Consider the following 8089-nt stretch of genomic DNA (forward strand, 5'->3'; position numbering starts at 1 on the left):
CGACCCCAGACCCCCAGCAAGTCTAACACCAGCCCTGGCAACACCATTAAAACTGGATCGCAACCCATTTTGAGATCCCCACCCACATTCTGAGAACCGCTGGAATGGGATGAATTAAAAAAATAAACAAGGTAGTGCCTTGATTTGCTGCATCTCACTGAATAGCTAACCCGCCCCGGGACTGCCAGCGTTACACTCACTTCAAGCATTAAGAGCTTGTGGATCAGCGGCGAGGTGTATTATGGCTGCACTTCCTTGATTTGGATTAGGGCAGATAAATATGTTCTCTTATCTGCATCCTGACCATGATCTTAGGTAAATAATTAAATCGGGAGCAACCTTTAGACTGAAAGGCGATTGTAAGTTTTAAATGTTATGACTCAACCATGTCAATGTATAGCCCAGCCCACGGAGACTGCAGATAAGATTCAGAAAGAGGCTCGAGGTTTTAATTTTTTTTATAACATTCAGTATAGACGAGGGGAAAATTACTTTCCCCCTATTTCTTCCCTCTTGGACCAAAACTGAGTTAGGAACTACTATACGGTCCTGCTTTGCTTGAGGGGAAATGTGAGCCATGGACCCTAGATTTAAGTTTGTCTGGAGTGCTAGGTGTCCAGTTTTCGACTGGAAAGTCCAGTTGAAAGGGGACCTGTACAGTATCTGGTCAAATGTACCTGGCAGCAGAGCCAGGGTGGAATCACGTCGGAGGCCCTAGAGGACACGGCAAGTCCCAATCTATAGGGGAGCATACTGTCTGCAGTCCGGGTGGGGTAGAAGTAGGATGCAATGGCTCTTGCAAGAGGAGGGAACCGTGCTTCCTGAGATGGATGCAGAGGGAACACCAAGGCTGGGCAACCAGCCCCAGGGAAACGAATAGCAGAGGGCACAGAGTGAAGAGACCCCTCTTCACCCAGCTGGAAGCACAGAGGATGCAGCCCCCAGTGGAGAACCCCAAAGAACAGGGTGAAGGGCGGGGTCTAGCTGGAGACCCAGCATCCCAGGAGGAAGGGAAAAGGGAGATCCATGGGATTGGTGTGGGGAGGGAAGAGGGGAGTAACAGAGAAGGGCACTGTCATGGGGCGTGGCTCCTCCCCTGCCTTCTTCCCCGTAGTAACTGCACCAAACCCAGTGGTTGTGCCTTCACCGTAGCCTTCCCTCCACCATTTCTACAGCACCATCAACAGCACTTTGAGGTCTTCCCCCTTGAGCCTGAGTTACTGAGCTCAACTAGTCCTGGTCCCCTCCCTCTCTCCTCACTTTCACTTCTTTCCTTCTTCTTTATCAGCCTTGCACTGATCACTGGCTCCACAGGCCATCTGGCCTGATTGTCTAATTACTCCCTGTCAGCTGTGACAAGGGGACCTGATTAACATCCGAGTGACCAAAGTGCAGGCTCACCTATTCGCTCCCCAAGCTCGGTCATGGGGACGATGTCCCATGGAGATTTGGGGGAGGGTAGATCACCAACGATGCCAGGAGGGTCACGTGAAAACAGGGTCAGTGCCACTCAGGGCCAGGCTGCGTAGCGCTCCCCTTCTCGGTCAGAATCAATCTCTAAATGGCAAAGCAGCCCCCTTCTCTCTCTCTCACCTCTCGTGCCTGCCATGGGATAAGAATAGTTAGACTCGTAGACTTTAAGGTCAGAAAGGACTGTCACGATCATCTAGTCTGACCCTCTGCCCATTCCAGGTCACAGAACCTCCTTCACCCATTAACAGTTGGGGATTAAGAAGTTATTTGAGGTGTTTAAGGTCATAAACAGATAGTTAAGGGTTAATGTCTCTTTTACCTGTAAAGGATTAAGAAACTCAGTAAACCTGGCTGACACCTGACCAAAGGACCAATAAGGTGACAAGATACTTTCAAATCTTGGTGGAGGGAAGTCTTTGTTTGTGCTCTTTGTTTTGGGTGTTGTTCGCTCTCGGGACTAAGAGGGACCAGGTGTTAATCCAGGCTCTCCAAATTTTTTTGAATCAGTCTCTTATGTTTTAAAATTGTAAGTAACAGCCAGGCAAGGCGGATTAGTTTTATTTTTGTTTTCTCAACTTGTAAATGTCCCTTTTTTGCTGAGAGGATTTTACCTCTGCTTGCTGTAACTTTGAACCTAAGGCTAGAGGGGGTTCCTCTGGGCTATATGAATTTGATTACCCTGTAAAGTATTTTCCATCCTGATTTTACAGAGATGATTTTTTTTACTTTTCTCTCTTAAATTAAAAGCTTTCTTTTTAAGAACCTGATTGATTTTTCCTTGTTTTAAGATCCAAGGGGACTGGATCTGGACTCACCAGGGATTGATGGGGGGAAAGGAGGGAGGATAGTTAATTTCTCCTTGTTTTCAGATCCAAGGGGTTTGGATCTGTGTTCACCAGGGAACTGGTGAAGCCTCTCAAGGCTGCCCATGGAGGGGAAAGTTTGGGGGGGGGGGACAAGAAGTGATCCAGACACTGAAATTTCTGGATGGTGGCAGAGTTACCAGATCTAAGATAGTAATTAAGCTTAGAAGTGTCCATGCAGGTCCCCACATTTGTACCCTAAAGTTCAGAGTGGGGAAGGAACCTTGACAAAGTCCTTCCCTGTTCCTGTAATGCTCCATCTGTACAAGAGCTTCTGTTTTGTTTGATCCCAAGGGCTTCTTTGACAGTCAAGCCAGAATCATACATGCATGAGCAGTTCTTCTATCTTCATTTTAGGAAAATAGTCCCTCCCCTTACCTCTTATCCCGTTCTGTCTCCAGTTCTGATGAAAAAGTGTCTAGAGCAGTAGTTCTTAACCTTTACTACAGCCTGCATCCCTTTGGTTCTCAAAATATGGTCTCGCACCCCTTATCAAAAATCGTTGACACAGGTCAATTCTTTAAACCTAGCTATATCATAACTATATTTGTTTCTATATTACAATAATCATTAAAAATGTATAATGTTAATAAATACATAGGTTTGATGAAACAAAGTAGTTGTACTTATGTGCCTGTGCTTAATTTGTGTTTTCGATGATTTACCTTCTAAAAAAATCTGGCATGTCTCGCACCCCCAGAAAGGGCACCTCGCACCCCCAAAACCCGACTCTACAGGGAGGAGTTTTCCTGGTGTCCCTGCAGGACCCTATTCGGGCCGGGATCCTGGCTCTGGGGGGGAGGACCAGAGCCCAGGCTCCAGCCTGAGCATCTACACTGCAATTTTATAGCCCCGCAGCCCAAGCCCTATGAGCTCAAGAGAGCTGACCCGGCCCAGTCGCGGCTGTGCCCTGGCTTTTTGGACGCAGTGCAGATGTACCCTGAGGGACCCTAACTCCCACTGACTTTCAATGCACTTCTAAACATTTTGCCCCATATTGAGTTTGACAGGACTATTTTTTACGCTTTCATTACGCAGTCTTTTATTTATGCTGTCACTACAGACACACTGCAGGGTTAAACTTCTTTCGCTGTCCTACCTGGTCGTTCCAGCCATTACATTTAAAGCAATGCAGACATGCTGAACTTAGCTCTGAGTTTCCTGGATTTATATCGTCTGTTGCTGGAATAATTACATCCCACCTGCCAACTAATTTCTTACACTCTTTTACTGAGAAGCCACGACTGCATAACTCCATTTTACAACAGTTTGTTTCTGTGTAAAATATTCATCCTAACTGGAAGGTGGAGAAACAGAATGTAATTGGCTCGAGTTCATCTCCTTTCACAGTCTTAGCGCACGTCTACGTGGCAATTACAGGGTGTGCTTGCAGCTCATGTAGATATACCTTAGCTAGCCATCTCGGATATCTCACAGCATTATGCTGCTGCAGCAACGCACACTTCAGCATGGGCTATTCCTGCGACTAGTTACCCAGGGTTTGGAGTGTGCTTGTACCCCTCGGGCTGCCACAGCTTGACTGCTCCAGGACCCAAGATGGCTAAATTAAAGCTAGCTCGGATATATCTACACATAATCCATTCACAACCCAGGATTGAAGTCAAAACAGACCCACACAGAAACACAACTCACTTTCCCCTCCTATATCCCTTGTCACAGTCTCTTTCAGGAAGATCATGGGCAGTGGGTATAATAGGGGAGTTTAAATTTCCCCTAATCCAGGCCCTAGCCCCACCCATGCTCCATCCTCTCCCCTAAATAGGCTGGAGCTCAGCTCCAGAGGAGGCCAGAAGGTGGCTGGGGCCGGCGGGGGGCTCGGTGCTGGGGCCCAGTGGCCTGGGGCGGTTCAGCTGGGGCTCTTCCAGCTATGGGGAGGGAAGAGGAGTACTCGGGGCTCTGGTGCACAGGGAGATATGGGGCAGGGCCTTGGGTGGAAGAGGCAGAGCCACGTGGCTAGCCTCCCCAAAGCAGGGTCTCATGTGCTGTCCACGAGGAAGATGTATGTTAGAGAGAAATCCTTGAGATTCACCACCTCAGGAGAAAGCTTGTCTGCCTGTAACTTTCCCTCAGGCCTGTTCTTAGGGGGAAGTGGCTCCCTGGGAGAACTTTTATTTTGGCACCCTTTCTTTGAGTCTGGCTGCATGGGAGTTGGGCAGATGGGGGACAGCTCCCTGTACAATGACTAGGGTTGCTAACCATCTAATTGCACAAACCCAAGCACCCTTGCCCATCCCTTCTCCAAGGCCATGCCCCCACTCACTCCATACCCCCTGCCTCCATCGCTTGCTCTCCCCCACCCGCACTCATTTTCACGAGGCTGGGACAGGGGGTTGGGATGCGGGTTCTGGGAGGGAGTTTAGTTGAGAACTGCAGGCTCTGGGCTGGGGCAAGGGGTTGAGGTACAAGGGGGTTCAGGGTGTGGGCTATGGGAGGGAGTTTGGGTGCAGGAGGGGGCTCTGAGCTGGGGCAGGAGGTTGGGGTATGAGAGGATGAGGACTTTGGCTGGGGGTGTGGGCTCTGGGGTGGGGCTGTGGATGGGGTGTTGGGGTGCAGGAGGGGGCTGTGGCAGAACTGGGGTGTGTGCGGGCTCCGGGAGGGAGTTTGGGTGCAAGAGGGGACTCCTGGCTGGGGCAGGGGCTTTGGGTGTGGGAGAGGGTGCGCGGTCCTAGTGGCGCGTTCCATGGCTCCCGGGAAGTGGCCTCCCAGTCCCTGCAGCCCCTAGACTTGAGGCCAGGTCTACACTACAAAATTCTTCCAGCATAGGTATATCAGTCAGGTGCGTGATGAGATATGACTTGTGACTGATGTAGCTGTACCAGCAGAAGACTCTAACGTAGACACATGTAAACTGGCAAAATTGTGCTTTTGCTAGTATAGCTTATTTTGTTTTTGTGTGTCCATGTGTTGAAGGACAAGGGTGAGGAAGGGGAAATATGCTGTACAGGCAAAAGTTTTGCTGGTATAAACTGTGTCCACACTAGAAACTCTCTGTCAGTATAGTATACTGGTATATGTACGCTGGCAAAGTGCTCCTAGTGTAGATGTGGCCTGAGACATATTCCTTGTCTCAGGGAAGTTACGGAGTGAGGCTCTCACCCACAGCACTGTATGCCACTCATCTGTGGGCATGTCTACACTGCAGTTGGAGTGTATGACTGCAGAATGTGTCGATAAACAGCTTTAATCTAGCTAGCTCACGTACTGATAACAATGAAGCCTTGGCAACATGGCCTCAGTAAGGGCTGTATGAGCCCACCTGGGACCCTGTAATTATTTAGGTGGCTAGCTCTCACTGAAGTCCATGCTGCTGCAGCTTCACTGGTATTGGTATCCAAGGTAGCTAGATTAATGCTAGCACGGTGTGTCTATGTGCGCTAGAATCCTACAGCCCAGTGGCAGTGAAGGGATACCCTATGATTGGCACCTACAGGCAGAGTCTGCTCAAGCCAATCTACTGCCATAGGCAAAACCTCAGTGTGCTGTCCCCCTCCTATACCCTTAGATGTTCATGGCAGTGACCCTCTCCCCATCTGCCTCTGGCAACCCCTCCTCCAGCCTCCCTCAGCCCCCGAAAGCCAGTTTCCCTTCTGCCACCCCTAGCCCTCCCTGGTTCTGCTCGATAATGATCCAAAAGCAGACCAATGCATGTTCATTTTCATCGTCTGAGTCAGAGGCCACCTGCAGAAGGTGATTTTCTTTTTTGGTGGTTCAGGTTCTGTAGTTTCTGCATAACACCTGGAACTGCAAGGGAATTTAGCATAGAGCAGGGATGGGCAAACTTTTTGGCCTGAGGGCCACATTGGGGTGCGAAACTGTATGGAGGGCCAGGTAGGCAAGGCTGTGCCTCGCCAAACAGCCTGGCCTCTGCCCCCTATCCAACCACTCCCGCTTCCCACCCTGACTGCCCCCTCAGAACCTCCGACCCATCCAACCCCCCATTGTCCTCTGACTGCCCTGACCCCTATCCACACCCCAGCCCCCTGACAGGCCCCCTGGGACTCCCACACCTACCCAACTGCCTCTGTTCCCCGTCCCCCGACCACCCCTCCCAGAACCTCTGCCTCATCCAACCACTCCCACCTTGTTCCCTACCTCCTCCTGGGACCCCCCCACCTAACTGCCCCCCCAGGATCCCACTCCCTATCCAACCCCCACCCCCCCATCCCCTGACTGCCCTGACCTCTATCCACACCCCTGACAGACGTAGTTAAGCCAACTTAATTCACAGTGTGGACAGCATTAGGTTGAAGGAAAAATTCTTCCATCAACCTAGCGACCACCTCTTGGGGAGATGGATTACCGATGTCGAAGGAAGAAGCCCTCACGTCAGCGAAGGAAGTGTCCACAGCTGTGCTGCTGAAGTGTTTCAAGCACAGACAAGCCCTGAGCCAGGGAGAAACTGATGAAGAGAGATCAAGAATTTCAAGTAACTCAGATTAAATTTAAAAGAAATCAAGTCTATAAATTATCTATAAACACTGTTCTGGACTCCAGTCCTACTTTCCTCCAAGGAGTTCAAAACACATCATTAGATTATGCATCAGACACCCTAGAGAGTCTAATTATTATTATCACCCCCACTTTAAAGGAAGGGAAAACTAGAGTAGAGAGAGATTATGTGACCTCTCCAAAGTCACATAACCAGTCAGTGGCTGGAACTGAACCTAGACGTCCTGACTCCAGCTGCTGGATTCGTTTAGTTTCTCTCTCTTATTTAATAATAGTTGATTATGCTCTTGTCTACTTATGCATACGCAGGACCAAGCCCAGTTTGGGGCTGTCAGACTGGAGGACTTGACACTGTTCCTTTGATTCTAATCTTGTATTTCTTCCAATTGTCCGGCAGGGTGCTCAATCCCCACTCAGCCCCATGCCCTGCCCCCACTCCAGTCCTTCCCCCAAGCCCCAAACCCTGCCCTGTCTCTTCCCTGTCTCTTTCTGCCCCCTCCCCTAAGTGTGCCCCATCGCCGCTCCTCCCCCTCCCTCCCAGCACCTCCTGCATGCCGTGGAACAGCTGATCGCAGTGGGTGTGAGGCACTGGGAGGGAGAGAGGAGGAGTTGATCGTCAGAGCCGCTGGCAGGCAAGAGGTGCTGGGTATAAAGGGGGGAGTTTGGCTGCCAGTGGGTGCTAAGCACCCACTAATTTTTTTTCAGCACCTATGAATCTAAGTATCTTTGTGGATCTGGATCACAGACTCCTTCTCAGTTTGACCTCCTAGATCCCCCCTTAGTACCCTTGAATTTCTGAAGATTCTTCTTTAGAACAGTATATTTATTCATGAAAATATGGATTCCCTTTTCCAGCCCAGAAGAAATCTCCAGTGGCTGCTGGGACTCCTACCTAGACAGAAGAAAATTAGAGTCATTTTAATGTACTGCTAACAGTTTGTATCGTCATCCACTTTTATGTGAATTTCATTTTTGCGAAAGATGTCAGAGTATGTGCCCAGGAGAATGAATGGCCCCTTTGAACAGGGAAAGGAAAGGCATCTCTGTGGACAAGATGGGACTTCTGCCTCCATGCCCTGTTCACTCTTTGGTCTCTATACCATGGATGTCAATGAGCAAGGCAAGAAGAACCAGTGGAACTCCTAAACTTTGGTATGGCAGCACTTGTCCACTTGTCCAACTGGACTCAGATGGCTTCCTTCCAGCTCATTTCATACAGGTTACCAGAGACTCACTGGGTTGGAAGTAGCCTTGGAAGGATTAGATTTTGAACGGGACATGTC

Source organism: Gopherus evgoodei, unplaced genomic scaffold, assembly GCF_007399415.2.
Source record: "Gopherus evgoodei ecotype Sinaloan lineage unplaced genomic scaffold, rGopEvg1_v1.p scaffold_32_arrow_ctg1, whole genome shotgun sequence".
NCBI lineage: Eukaryota > Metazoa > Chordata > Testudines > Testudinidae > Gopherus > Gopherus evgoodei.